Here is a 4,514-nt window from a genome sequence, read left to right as displayed (position 1 = left end):
CCTCAATCTACTTTTAGAACATTTTCATTCCTCTCAAAAAACTGCCTAATCAGTAGAAGCCACTTTCTTATAAGCCTTTTTTGGTTGTTCCTCACCAGTACTGTTTAATTTTTATTTTTCCACTCGTGGTAGTGCTGGGGATTAAACCTGGGGCCTCATGTATGCTAGGCAAGTGCGCTATCACTGAGCTACACCTTTATCCCCTTATGAGTATTCTTTATCATGAAACTTTAATTATAAGGATAGCTATATCCTAAATTCCACAAGCCATGCTAGCAAGTTATCTAACTTAAGGAAGTCAATAGCCAGCCCTGAAATTATAGCCAGTTAATGAGAAGTGTAGGTGGCTGGGGGAGCCTGAAATGTGGCTGTTATCTGAAGTCAGTGAAGTCTTGTGGGGACCACGACCTTTCCTTTCTGGGGTCTCTGTTAACTCTAGTCTTTCATGTCAGAACTCCATAATATGCATAGTTGAAGATGGGGGGGGATGTCTTATACCATTCTGGCTGTTATAACAAAGTATCTGAAAGAAGGTAATCTATAAACAACTGAAATAGTTTCAGAGACAGGAAAGCACAGACCAAAGTGCCAGAAGATTTGGTGTCAGCCCCTCATAAATAACAGGAATTTCTATCTATCTCTCTTAAGGAGTGTGTTAGTTACTTTTCTCATTGCTGAGATAAAATACCTGACAACCAAAGTTAAAGAAGTGAAGTAAGGGTTTATTTAGCCCACAGTCTGTCGAGGTTTTAGTCCACAACCATCTGGCTCCAAAGCAAGGTGGCCTGATGCCATGTCACACATGCCCCTTCCTTTCCAGCCTCAGTGTCGGACCATACAGCCATCATGATGTTGGTGCCCAAGAAGAATCGGATCACCATTTACAAGCTTCTTTTTAAGGAGGGGGTGATGGTGGCCAGGGAGGACGTCCACATGCCAAAACACCCAAAGCTGGCAGATAAGAATGTACCCAACCTTCATGTCATGAAAGCCATGCAGTCTCTCAAGTCCCGAGGCTATGTAAAGGAACAGTTTGCTTGGAGACATTTCTGCTGGTAATTTACCAACGGGGGCATCCAGTGTCTCCATGACTACCTCCACCTGCCCCTCGAGATAGTGCCTGCTACTCTGCACCACAGCCAGCCTGAGACTGGCAGACCCCGGCCCAAAGGTGTGGAGGGCAAGCGGCCCATGAGGCTCACATGTGGGAAGGTTGACAGGGCTGCTTATAGATGCAGAACCATGCCCACTGGTGCCAACAAGAAGGCTGAGGCTGTGTGGTTCAGCCACTGAATTCCAGTTTAGAGGTGGATTTGGTGGTGGACATGGCCAGCCACTGCAATAAAGTTGGAGGACTTTATTTTCTGTTGAATAAATATGTAGCCAGAAAAAAAAAAAAAAAGCAGGGTGGCATGGCAGAGGGGCAAAAGTTCAAGGAGGCAGAAGACAGAGAAAGCAACAAGAGTAAGAGGAGGGCAATGCTCTTTTCCTCCCTCATATTGGATGCAGGCCACCTGCTCCAGGGTAGTGCTCTCCTCTTGCAGAGTCTCAGGATGTTTACAAAGTGAGGACCTCTCCTGCTGCTCAATCAGTTAAATTTTTAATCTTCTCAGTGATACAATGAATCAACCTAACAACATCCCGGGGCATAAACAGCCCCTCTAGGGCATGTCCTCTGCACCCTAGGATGTGTTGAGGCAGTTAAGCTTCTACAAGGTTCATTTTGACACAATGTATGAAACATTGTAGGGCAAAAGGGTAAAAGGACTTTCTCTTTTATAAGGGTACTGGTTTCTTCATGAGGGCTGTGGATGTTCCACCTCTGAACACCACTGCTCTGGGGATTAAATTTCAACATAAGGATTTGGGTGGAGGGACACAAACATTCACATTCTAGCAAGCATCTGTTTTTGGCCATTTATACATCTTTTTGGAAGAAAATTCTATTTTAAGTTACTTATCTTCTTCCTGTTGAGTTGTTAGAGACCTTTATACCTCTGAATATAGGTCCCTTATAAAAGGAATGAGCTGACAATACTTTCCTCTATTCTGTATGTTGTCTTTGTGGTTTAAAGGTGGTGTCCTTTAAAGAACAAATAATTTTTATTTATCTATTTTTTATTTTGTCATTTGTGCTTTCAGTATTACATCTAAGAAACCATGGCCTAGTCTGAGGTCACAAAGTTCTATATTTTCTTCTAAGAATTTTATAGCTTTTGCTCTTACTTTTCCACTTATGATAATTTTAAGTTAATTTTTGTATGTAGACAGCTAGTTGTCTCACCTATTTGTACGCGTTCTATAAATGTCCATCTAACATTGGTTCTATAAATTTTCATAAATTCCTTTATTTTTTCAAGTAGATAGTATCATAAACAAATAATGATTTTTATTTCTACTTGACAATATTTATTTATTTATTTATTTATTTATTTATTTATTGTCTTTCTGAGACAGGCTCCCATTATGTAGTTCATGCTGGCCTTGAGCTCACTTTGTTTCCCTGGCTGGTCTCAACATCACAATAATTCTCCTGCCTCAGCCTCCCTAGTGCTGGAGTTACTGGCATGTGCCACCATGCTTGGATCTATATTTAATTATTTTGACTTCAGATATTAAGTGAGAGCTTTTGATCATAGACCATAATAGCTTCATACTGTTCTTCATTTTTTGGAAAAGTTTCAAGTTTTGCCTCCACTAAGCACAATACTTATATAGTAATAAATGTCACTCAGTATCTGAGTATTTTGTATTTTACTGTACTGATATAAGATAAGGAAACGGCATTTCTGTAAAACCTTTTTAAAATTGTATTTTAAAAATATATTGTTATAAATTTCATTTGCACAAGAAATAGTACAAAGAATCAACAACTGGGATCATTTCATAATAAAAAGCTTTTGTACCTCAAAAGAAACTAACAGAGTGAAGAGATAATCCACAGAACTTTTACTAGCTATTCCTCAAAGACTAATACATAGACCATACAAAGAACTCAAAAAACTCAGACACCCCAAATTTAAAGACTCAGTCCAAAAATGGGCATTTGAAATGAATAGACACTTCTCAGATGAAGAAGTACAAAGAGCAAATAAATACAGTAGTCCCTTGTTATTTTGCTGTTCAACTTTCACAGACTCACTTTTTCATGGTTTTAAAAAAATATTAAGTTATTCATCGTGAGTTTTTTGCTATATTGCAGGATTTTGTGGTAGTGTACAGTACTGTATATGTATTTATATGTGTAGTTATTATGGTTTTAATGATTTTTGCCTAAAATTTTTAAATATATAAAATATATTAAAAATATTAATTCCAACATATTAAAAGAATACTAAATCAAAATAAAATACACTGTTTATGGTATGTATTTCTTTAGCAGATGAGTACATACACTAAATTAAAATGAAATGTATGCGCTACCGCAGGAGCTAGTTTGCCCCCGTGAGATTGTACATGGCACACGATTGGCTGATTGATGGAAGGTGGCCAACCAGAGTATTGTCCTCTGTAACCTGGGCACTGATTGGCTCAGTAACTGTAGCGCTGGTGTGTATGCTGTCTTGCGTTCTGCACATACCTTCTGCATCTCCCCTTGTTCACTTCACATCAACATTGGATTGTTGCTCCTAGTTTTGTTGAAGTGTTTTGTTTTTGAAATTTTCTTAAGAGACCAAATTTATTTCAAGCCCTATGATGCCACCCAAACACTCTGCACCTTCTAAGGTTCCTGGCAGAAAACCCAAGCACCAGAGGGAGATGATTACCATAAAAGAGAAGGTAGAACTTCTCAATATGTTGAGGGAAGTAAGAAGCTATGTGGCTGTTGGCTGCCATTACGGGATCAATGAGTCTACGGTTCGCTATATCAAAAAGAGAAGACTATCAGGTCTAGGGCAACAGTGATTTTCAACAAGACTGCAAAGAGGGTGGTGACTTCCTGCAATAAGATGGTTGTGAAAACGGAGTCTGCATTAGCTGTGTGGATTAATGATCGCAGTAAAAAGAATATCTTGCTGGATAAAAACATCCTCTGGACAAAGGTCAAACAACTTTGTGATAGTTCAGCAGCAAAAAGAGATGATTACCTTGGTGATGGGAATGAAGAGGAGGACAATGACGCTGAAGCGGGGCCTTTGAGTGCTTCTCCCACCAGACCAACCCCATTCAATGCTAGCAAGGCCTGGTTTGACAAATTTTAGAAATGCTCTGGATTCCACAGCATTTCTCTGCATGAGAGGCTGCCGCTGTGGACAAGCCTGAGCCCAGGAGTATGTGAACAACACATTCAGAGATACCGAGGAAGGGAGCTGTACGCTTGAACAAGTTTTCAACATGGACAAAATGGGCTTATTTTGGAAATGGATGCCATCTTGCACTTTTGTTATGAAGGATGAAGTCAAAGCCCCTGATTTCAAGGCCCAGGAACTGACTAAGTCAGCAAGCAAAGAAGAGAATAAAAAACAAAATGAGCAATGTGCTGAAGAGGAGGAGGAGGTTGGTTGACCACTGGT

General features: G+C 39.7%; 1 pseudogene; it reads left to right on the top strand.

Annotated features, from left to right (window-relative positions):
• The first annotated feature begins 849 nt into the window (after positions 1 to 849).
• On the top strand, positions 850 to 1,345 carry LOC101571211 (annotated as a pseudogene).
• Positions 1,346 to 4,514: the final 3,169 nt, after the last annotated feature.

Source organism: Octodon degus, unplaced genomic scaffold, assembly GCF_000260255.1.
Source record: "Octodon degus isolate 3935 unplaced genomic scaffold, OctDeg1.0 scaffold00051, whole genome shotgun sequence".
Classification (NCBI taxonomy): Eukaryota; Metazoa; Chordata; class Mammalia; order Rodentia; family Octodontidae; genus Octodon; species Octodon degus.
The sequence above is the reverse complement of the archived record's forward strand: the minus strand, read 5'-3'. Positions and strand labels throughout refer to the sequence as shown.